This window comes from Cryptomeria japonica, chromosome 6 (genome assembly GCF_030272615.1).
Source record: "Cryptomeria japonica chromosome 6, Sugi_1.0, whole genome shotgun sequence".
NCBI lineage: Eukaryota > Viridiplantae > Streptophyta > Pinopsida > Cupressales > Cupressaceae > Cryptomeria > Cryptomeria japonica.
The window spans coordinates 503,814,030-503,824,529 of NC_081410.1; positions in this window are offsets into that span (position 1 = coordinate 503,814,030).

Sequence of the window (10,500 nt, forward strand, 5' to 3'; positions counted from 1 at the left end):
TACAATAGGGTGTGCTAATGATGTCCCATGCTGGATGATGGCAACAGTCAATGTTGTGGCCGCCTGAAGAGTGTGTAGCTCCATCAACTCTTTCAGCTCTAATGGGACAACCTAATACACCTTGGGTTTGGGTGTTAGGGGGTGGCGACTCTCCGCGGCTAATCACCTATGAGCTCTAGGTCTATCTTGGGCAGAGCCACCACCTCTACCATGAAACTCTCTCATGTCAAAATAATTTGGGCACACATTGAGCACAAACTCACAATATATTTTTCTCAAAAAATATAATGGCACCTCATAATTATTACAAGGTGGATCATCAAAGACTATCCACCACCTTTGCCAAAAAAGATTCTTCATTTGCACATTGGTAGACCAATGTATAGGAAACCTCTTTACATTAGGAGGTAATGACTGACCAGTTTTGGGGTCAACAAAAAGGGCACATATTTGTTGTTTAGAAATATTTTTGTTTTTAACTCCATTGTATGATAGCCCATTGGCATAGAATTGGCAACACCTATCCCTAAAGCTTCCCCATTTGGTAATTTATCTGGAAACAGCTATGGCACCACTAGCTAATGTTTCTAGGCTAGTGGCGAGGGATTGATGATGGTCAAGTTTAGAAGTTTTCAATTTTACAATCAGTCTATTGATTTTAGATGTATTTTGTCCTAACTGATTAATTAATTCTTCCCGTGTTTCGACTGTGTGGTCAAAAGGAGAAATTGGGGGTTGTTCTTGTGTGTTTTCAGGAGGTGCATTTGGTTGTTCTTGTGGGTTTTCAGGAGGTCCATTTGGTTGTTCTTGTTTTGGATTAGAAGAATTTGGTTTTTGAAACAAAAAATGAAAAAACCTAACCAAAATTAATGAAATTAAATTCAAAATGTAAAACAAATTGCATAAACCAAAAAGAAAGACAAAAATAAACAAAAACTAACCTTGATCCATAGCCTGGAGGACAAATTTAGCACCTCGTCCATGGTTTATGTTAGAAAATGGAAAAAAAACAAAGTAAAAAATGCGCTTTACGGGTAAATGAGACCCAGTTTTTTTTAAAACTTTTTTACCAAGCACTGCATACGCGGTTTTATTTGGATTATTAGCACATATGTGCTCATTTTCCTATAAGTAGCACATACATGCTAATTTTCCTAGGCGTAGCACATACACGCTCAGTTTCCTAAAAGCAGCGTGTACACACTACCTTTTCTAGGCTCGGGAAGAACAAACCTAAGCGTGTACGCGGGAATTTGAAATTTTAAAACCACGTACGCGCTGCCTATTTTTCCAAGTTTTTTTTGGGTGGTGTCCACTTTTCTGACCACCATCTTTGTGCACACGCCCATTAATCTAGGTCAAACAAATATAATGCATATATTTGAGCAAATGATTAGCTTAAATTAGTGTAAATTATTGACATTACAATAATCATTGTGCATACAATATTATAATTAAAAATTGAATAACAAAGAGAAGAATATTAATTCTATGATTGAAGAATGAAGATTATCAATGAGAAACTTGAATGCTTCAATATTTTTCTTTGGAAAGTGCAACCTCTTAGTTGACTAATGCATCTAGTTCTATATAGATTCATAACAATAAACTATTGCTTTTTCTATGAAGCCAAATCTTGGACTTTTTCTCTTCTTGCTCTAATGATGATTATCTATTTTACTTTTAGCTTGTGAGATAGACAATATTGATAAACACCTTTGCTAGGTTGTTATATGACTAAAGTTACAAAAGAAATACACCTCAATCAACCCCTTGATAACAACAAGATCAAGTATAATAGATGAATGCCTAGAATATTGTATTTTTACTCATTTAGTGCACACATCCACTTGTTTTTCTTTTGATTGACCTTTCAATGCTTTGCGATGATTGCATAATTTCTTTTCCAGATGATTCTATGATTATTAGAATGAATATAACAAATTTTCTTAGATACTAGTAAATGATTTGAGCTAATGAGAATGACCTCACAACTATATACCTAATAAATGAGGCTGGGTATTATTTTATGGTTAAGCATGATAATCAAATATGCAAGCTAAGTGTGTAAAGCATACCCACATAGGGGTAAAATAAATCCAAAAGTATTGGATTGTGTGTGGATAGAGATAGGTAAATGGGGTATGAATTTGCACAAGTCTATGCCATTTTTCATCATATATATGTATGAAGACATTTCATCAAGCTAGACATTACAATAAATGAGAAATAGTATAGGGACACTAATTCAATCATTAGATTTTTCCCCCGCTTTGAGGTGAAGTCCAATTAAATGAAGGAATATTGTTGGAAGCATGTGTTGCTATGGTTGTCATTGATGTCAAATTTGTTGTTCTGAATAGTTGTTGGTCTAGAATGTCTATGGTATAGAGATATCTTGCTATGTTGGTGTTGTAGTTGTTATTGAAGTGTTTGGGTCCGGAATGTGTTGTTGATATTGCTGGATGTTGTTATCTTCTTTGGTTATGTTTTTGGTATTATGGATGTGATAGTTTTGTGGTCTGAAAATATCTTTGTGTTCTCCGAAAGTTGTGGTACATCTCATAGCCGATTGTGATATTATATGTTAAACATACCTTTGGGTCCAGATAAGATTTATGAAAGGTTATTTGATATGTTATGGGTCTCATTGTAGCATGCGAAGATCCAGATAAGAGTATTTTGCATTGGAGAGTTTGTTTTGATCATTAATTCTCTATATGGATGCAAGTTATTTAATCTAAAAAGTGAATTTTTATCTCACAAAGCAAGTTTGTGAAAGAGATGTTGAAGAAGTTTCGTTTTCATGATTGTAAACATGTTACAACTCCTTTAACCATTGGGTGCAAGTTGAGAAAATATGATGAGTCTTTATAGGTTAATCAGAAGAAGTATAGATCGATGATTGGTGGATTGTTGTATTTGACTGCATCCGAACCAAATATCATGTAGGCTATGTGTTTGGTGGCTAGGTTTTAGAAAAATACAAAGGTGACACATGAGCAAGCTATGAAAATAATTTTTCAGATATTTGTAAGGTACTATGGATTTTCAACTTTGGTACAAAAAAGGTGGATATTTTATGTTGAAACCTTTTACTGATGCAAATTGAGCTGCAAGTGTTGATGACTGAAAGAGTACTAGTGGTGGTGCTTTATTTTTAGGAGATAGATTGGTCTCCTAGTTCAATAAGAAACAAGATTCAATTTCCCTATCTACTATTGAAGCAGAGTAAATTACAACAACATCTTGTTGTACTCAGGTAATGTGGATGAGACAAACTCTTAAAGATATCAAGGTAACATAAGATGAAGAAATTCCTATTATGTGTCACAATACAAGTGAAATAAACATTTCAAAGAATCTGAGTATGTATTCAAGAACAAAGCACATTTCAATTAGATATCACTACTTAAGGGAGAAGGTTGCCGAGAAGGAAGTTCGATTGCAATACATTTCTACAAAAGAATAGGTTGCAGATATTTTTACTAAGGCATTGGAAAAGGATACATTTGAGTTTCTTTGGGAGAAGTTTGGGGTTATTGCCCCTCCTTCCTCTAGCTAGGTGCATTATGGAGGTGCATCTTTCCAGGAGGAGTCTTCATGCCAATTTCTTTTCCTAGATTGATATTGTGGCTACTCTCAGAAAGAGAAATGGAGTGTGTACTATTGTTGTGACCTTTGTCTTTGATGGCAAAGGGGGAGAGATTGAGTAGTTTTGGGGGAGAGATTGAGATTTTTGGGAGAGATTGAGTATTTTTGGTAGAGATAGTTGATTGGGAGAGATAGAGCAATTTTTGCAGAGTTTCAAATAGAGTAGTATTGTTTTGTAGGTTGGTCGAGTGTTCAACTTAGTCAAGTGTTTCCATCAATGACAAAGGGGGATATTGTTGGGAGTATGTGTTTTTGTGGTTGTCATTGATATCAAAATTATTGTTCTAGATAGTTGTTAGTTCGTAATGTCTGTGGTGCATGTGGTACAAAGATATCTTGTTGTGTTCGTGTTGCAGTTGTTCTATTGGTCGTTTCAAAAGTGTTTGAGTCTATAAAGTGTTGTTGATATTGTTTGATACTATTATCTTCTTTGGTTATATTTTTGGTATTATGGATGTGATAGTTTTGTGGTCTAGAAATATCTTTGTGTTCTCTAGAAGTTGTGGTATAATTCATAGCCCATTGTGATATTCTATGTTAAACCTATCTTTGGGTCTGAATATGATTTATGAAAGGTTATTTGATATGTTATGGGTCTCACCATAGTGTGTGGAGATATGGATAAGAGTAATTTGCATTGGAGAGTTTTCTTTGACTGTTAATTGCCTATATGGATGTGTTGCATGTTGGGATGTTGAATTTTTTTCTCTGGTGATTGTGGATCATTGGAAGATGTGTTTTGGTCACCTCTTTCTTTTGGAGTGGATCAATATATGTGTTTTTGGTCAGGAAGGTATATTTTGGTTTAGGCTGACATGGTTCAAGCTTTGATGATCTATATATAAAGGATGTATGTGATTAAGTTGCATGGACAAAATGGGTGAAGCGGATGAGAGGAAGTATGTGATGTGAAGATAGTTAGAGAAATTTAGTGAAGAGAAGAGAAGATGAGTTATGATTGAATCAATATGAAAGTTTTTTGAGACTGTGGTAGAGGTATGAGACAAAGTGTTGATAGTTGAGTTCTGAGTTGTGTGAGTTGATGTTGGTCACTCGATGCAAAGTTCAAGGATAGCTTCATGATTAGGAGATCCTTCTTTTCAAATAATTTTTTTATCTTTCCCTGTTGTAGTTAGCTTCAAGTTTGCAAGTCCTCTTTTTATATCTTCCCCTAAGAGTAGTTAACATTTTTTTGCAAGTCTGGAGCAATGAACTCCTTCATTGTAATATGATATACATAGTGGATATATTTTGTGGGCAAGTGTTCACCGTGGTTTTTCCTTGTTCTATTTTCCACATAGAAAATCTTGGTGTTCATGTATTGTCTTTGTGTTGCTAATTAATTGTTTATGTGCTGCATTATTTTTTGTTGAAGACTGATTCACCCCCCTCTCAGTCCTGCCTTGGGTTCAACAATTGTTATCAGAGCAAGGTTCCTCTTGAGTAAGCTTAACCACTTGAGGTAGATCTAGTATGGAACAAGATGCACATTGCAAGGTTTCAATCTTTGATGGTACAAACTTTTTATACTGGAAGGAGAGAATGGAATCTCATTTGGAGACTTTGCAAAATGGAATATAGGAAATCATTCAGACTAGATATACACCCCCACAGGGTTGTCCTCAGACTCTGGATGAGATGAAGTTGAAGAAGACTAATGTGAAAGCTAGAGCTATAATTTTTAGTTGTATATGTGATTCAGTATTTGGAAGAGTAAGAGGATTGAAAGAAGATAAAGCAGTGTGGAACAAGTTATGTTTAGCATTTGAAAGAGATCCAAAGACAAAGTAGGCTAGGCTAATAAATTTGAAGCATAAATATGAATATTTGAGAATGCTTGAAGATGAAGGTGTTAAAAACTACATTCGTAGAGTAACAAAACTTGCTGATGGTATTAGAGATATCAATGGAGATTTGGATGAAAGTGATGTTTTTTAGAAGATCTTGCTGACCCTACTGAAATCATACAAAGCAACAAGGTGTGCCATACAGGAAAGCAATAATTTAAGAAAGTATACTATTTATCATCTTATTGGTACCTTAGTAGCCTTTAAATTTTAGAAATGGAGGAAGAGAAAAGAGAAAAGAGAAAAGAAAGAAGCAGTATTTAATGTTTCAAGACATGATGATCTAGAATGCAGTGGAGACTTGGATGAAGTTGAAGCAAAATTTGTGAGAAGATTGCAACAAGGCACTAAAAAATACAAAGGTAAGATACCTCTAGAATGTTTTTATTGTGGTAGAGTTGAACATTATGCTTCTCACTACACTTACAGGGAATATTGTAAGAGACCAGATGATGATGATGAGAAGATCCGAACTAGGAAACACAACTTTAAGAGAAGAGACAAAAAGGGCTTATGTTATATAGAGGAACATACATTTGAAGATGAAATTGATGATGACTCAAATAAAAAATCCTTGATTTTAGCAATAGAAGAAAAAAAAATGCATTAGAGAAATCGAAAGAGAAGAAGACACTCAAAACTGCATTGCATGCTAAGATAGATGTAATGTACCTACTTTGAAATATAATTTAATAATAATAAAATTCAAATTCAAAAGAATATAAATAAAAATATAAAATAATATAGTTAAATATAATTAAGTTAATGAATGGTCAAAAGACATGGAAGGAAAAGTTGTGACTCCCTCAACAATGAGATATAAAAGGGAGAAGAGAACCTCATTTGAGAAGGAGACAATTTGAAAATCAGACATGCAGATTTGATAATGAAAGGTTATGTCCCTTTCCAAGGGCAGAAATAATGAAGAGTTACACTCTTTCAAAAAGTGTTAATGGTGAAAGGGTGTGTCTCTTACCAAAGGGCATGCATGATGAAGAGGTGTGATCACTCCCTCACATTGAGAGATATAAAGGAAAGGAATCAAAAGCATCCAATAGCATCACCATGGATTAGATCAAATCAAGACTGTTATTAAGTTATAGGAAGTAACATCCTTGTTCTTGGTGGTATGCATGAAGATGTGTTTAATAAGTATGCTTAAAATATGAAGCCCGATAATGTTATTATATAAAATTAACAATAATATTAATATGGACTGCAATATGTATGACAATCATACTTAATTTCATATATATATATATATATATATATATATATGAAATTAGTATACTTATAGTCTAAATCATGTTATTACCATCACTATTTCAGAAGATGGGAATGAGATGTTCCAAAGAGGGCTAGTCTAAATCCAAGCAATAGGTTAAGTACCAAGATAGGGTGGGGATCAATGACCCATAAGCCTTGAGGGTATAGACCCAAGATAGGTAAGGGCTTGGATCTGTAAAATTTGAGGGAACCTATTGTATTTGGTCTCTAAGCGCTTTGGTAACATACATAGACCCTTCTCCCTTAAAATTGAAGTAGTAGCAGGGTCTAATGTCTTATCAAGAACTATGAATAGTGAAATTAATTATCTAATGAGGAAAATAAATACGCACTTGTTAATAACAATTTAAAGAATATTAATCAATTTTAGTATATTGAAATAGATCATGTAGGGGACATTACAATAGAACTAAATACATGGATCCTTGACTCTGGATTTTCAAATCATATGACCGGTGATAAAGACAGGTTTATTAATCTCAAGAAATATGATGGTGGATCAATGAAATTTATCGGAGAAGATGGTGCATCTATTCAATATATTGGAAGTGTTTCTATTGATGGTAAGCATAAAACTGTTGATGTTTATTATGTTGAAGGATTAAGACATAGTTTGTTAAGTGTTAGCTAGATGTGTAGACAAGGTTCTGAAGTTTTGTCCAGTAGCATCAAATGTGTGATTAGAAAAGAGAAGATTGGTAAAAGAGTTGCAGAAGGAGTTAGAATAGGTGGAAATGTATACTACATCAAGGATAAGAGAGAAAGAAAATATCTTCTAGCACAAAATATTGAGATTGTTCCAACAATTACAAAGAAGACAAGCGAGTTGGAAGAGAGAAAGGAGAAAAAATCAAATGATGATGAAGAAGAAGAGGAAAACTCAACGAAAGTTCCTACTAAATATCTTTAGAAGCATCATTTAGACTAAGAGACAATTGAAGATGAGACAAAAGGTGTTCAGATAAGAAGGAAGATTGTAGAAGCTCAAGAAGAAGCCAAATATTGTTTTTTATCAATGACTGATTTGAAGACTTATGAAGAAGCAAGTAAAGATAAGAGTTGGGTAAATAAATGGAAGAAGAAAAAAATTAGATACAAAAGAACAAGACTTGGGAGATTTTACCTAGATTGGTGGACAAGAATGTGATACTTGAACTAAATGGATATTTAGGAACAAACTAAATGAGCAATGACAAGTTACAAAGAAAAAATGAGACTGGTATGTAAAGGATGTACTCTTAGGTGGAAGGCATAGACTTTGAAGAAACTTTCGCCCCGGTAGCAAGGATAGAAGCTACACGTGTGTTTCTTTCATTTTCTGCTTAAAACAATTTGAAAGTTTATTAGATGGATGTCAAATCAATATTTTTGAATGGAGATCTAGAAGAAGTATATATTGAGAAACTTGATGGAAGTGTAGCGTCCTAAAATTGCGACACTTGCAATTTCGACCGCATTTGGGTCTTCACGATGGCGATGCAACACGGAACCTGAATGGAGACCCCGAAACTTATCCATGACATCAAAAACTGCATTTTTCAGCACCCTGGCCTGATCCTCCTTGCACCCCGCTATCCCTGGAGGTGGGACCATGGTGCCCAGCGCCCTGGTCCCTGGCCCTATTTTGGGCCCGGTCTCTTTTGGGGCTTTGGGTCTTTAAGTTTGCAAATTGGAAAATAATATTTCCTGGTCGGCCTAAGGTCGGGAAAATCAGTCTTTCAACCCTAATTGACAAGTATAAAAACTGCATTTCCTCTCTCATTTTGAAAGAGATAGGAAAAAAAGGCGGAAACGATATTCAAACATTCAAGCATTCAAGCATTCCTTCAAGCAATTGATCATTCTAAGTCTCCATTCAAGGCTAAGTGTTGCATTCAAGACAAGGATTCAACCATTGAAGAGGAGATCACATACAACATACAACATACTACATTACGCCTTCGCATGTAAGAATACAAACATTCTTACAACAAGGTATCAGTACTTGTTTACATTACAAACATTTACATTTACAACATTCTCATTTCTTGGTTAATTCCAAAACCGGGGTTTGACCTAAAGGCAAACCCCTCATCCCTAACCCCCCAATCATCCTCTCTTTTCTGTGTGTAGGTTGCAGGTACGCAGCTGTAATTGAAGATCTGGAATCCTCGTGCAGAGATGAACATATCCACCTTCGTTTCGCGGATTTTTCGGAGGATCGTGTGCACGCCGGGCGCTATCGTCCTGTCAAATTTCGCTCAAATTTGCAGAACAACACCGTCTCGACATTTTACTGCTAATTCCAGGTCCGCAGCTTCATCCCATATCCCTATCTCTATTTATAAGCGAATCTTTCCTACTTTACATGCATTCCTAGTTCAATCTTTCTTTCTACATTCCTTACAAAAGAGGGTATCCTTGATGTCACAACCCTTGAAACTCATTTAGAGTCCAATCTTGCATTGCGTGGGATTGGATCTTGTGGGTTTCAACCCCTCTTTTGAATGTAAAGTCTCTCCTAAGTGAAAACCATCAACCCTAGTGACTCTCCCTTATCTCTCCTTGGAGTTGGGGAGGGGAGAACGACTAGGGTTCGATTTTTCCGCTTTACAGGAAGATCCAAATATGGTGTGTAGATAGAAGAAAGGATTTAATGGACTCAAATAAACAACTAGAGCCTGCTATGCTAGATTAGATAGGTGTAGTCACACAAATCTGTCCAGCTTAATTAAATAAATATTCGCTATTTATTTGATTAAAAATCCACTAGCCATCAGTTAATTAAATAAATATTTAATTAATTCATCTCCAAACATTCTTCTATTAATTAAATAAATTATTCAATTTATTTTAATTAATTCCTTAAACCAAATACAAATTAATTAAATAAATAAAATCTATTTATTTAATTAAGTCCTCTTTTCCTCTTTTAAAAATAAATTAAATAAAACATTTATTTAAATCATTATCCCCACCCCACTTGCATTTTCCTACAAATGCAACTTGCACACATTTATTGAAATAAATGAATTTTTATTTTAATAAAATCCTATTTTCCCTCACCCACCAAATCCACTTGCAAAATCTAATCCCCTTCTAGATTCTTCTAACCCCTTCCTAATTAGCCTAATCCATCCCCTAATTATTGTCACATTCCTAAGCAAAATGAAGTCACTTCTCAAAGACTCCAAAGTCTTTGAAAAACATTTAATGCTTTGTGTGTTCAACAAATTAACCCCCAAAGTCTTCCAAGACCACTAATGGCTCTTACATGACCATTTATGGCTCTTACATAACCATTTATGGTTATTTCAAACTTATCTCCCCAAAAATTTATTGTTTTGACCATATTTATCCATTTCACATTTTGCACAAGAGTTTATCCATTGGATAAAAGCTTTATTCTTTGAATAAAGAGTTTATTTATTCAACCAACCTTGACTTTAACTTCCAAAGTCATATCAAGCATTTAATGTTTATTCCCTCCCATCTCAACCTATCTCACATTGACACTTGTCATCCTGGGATTGGGTTGAAAGCCTTCACATGGATTTGAAATCATTCAATCCTGGCCCTTGTTGAGATTGCTCAATCTCAACCATCCATTGCTTCATTTTTCCTATAAATAGAGCCCATTTCTTCACAATCCAGATCCTGAAAACTTGTATGCATTTAAGCTATAGACATTTTAAGAGAGCATTTTAGCATAATTAACTCATGTATTGTCATC